This window comes from Crocuta crocuta, unplaced genomic scaffold (assembly GCF_008692635.1).
Source record: "Crocuta crocuta isolate KB4526 unplaced genomic scaffold, BGI_CrCroc_1.0 scaffold25, whole genome shotgun sequence".
Lineage (NCBI taxonomy): Eukaryota > Metazoa > Chordata > Mammalia > Carnivora > Hyaenidae > Crocuta > Crocuta crocuta.
In genome coordinates this window covers 13,243,642-13,243,924 of record NW_027532015.1, presented here as the reverse complement: position 1 = coordinate 13,243,924, position 283 = coordinate 13,243,642, and the positions used below count along the sequence as shown (strand labels likewise).

The following is a 283-nucleotide window of genomic DNA, read 5'->3' as shown; positions in this document are numbered from 1 at the left end:
AAAGAACGGCTCCTTGATCATCCTCGGAGGAACCAGGTTTTGAAAGAGGATCTGAAAGACCGAAGATGTCATTCCTGAAACAGTGGACACACTCTGCCAGGAACACCCAAGTTAAGGGTATTTATCCTGAGGGTGTCTAGAAACCAGAGTAAAGACTCAGCAGACACTTCCAGATAGAATAACAGGTCAGAACCCAGTGGTCTCTACCAAAACCTATAAAGGAAAAACAAAACTTTTTGTTTAAAATAAAAAAAAAAGAAATCTCAGCCACACAGAAATACAG

The 283-nt window shown here is 40.6% G+C and overlaps 1 protein-coding gene across 1 annotated transcript in view; it reads left to right on the top strand.

The window, feature by feature from the left end:
- Positions 1 to 283, top strand: part of ARFGEF3 (ARFGEF family member 3) — a 153,186-nt gene that overhangs the window by 44,673 nt on the left and 108,230 nt on the right. The window lies entirely within an intron of this gene.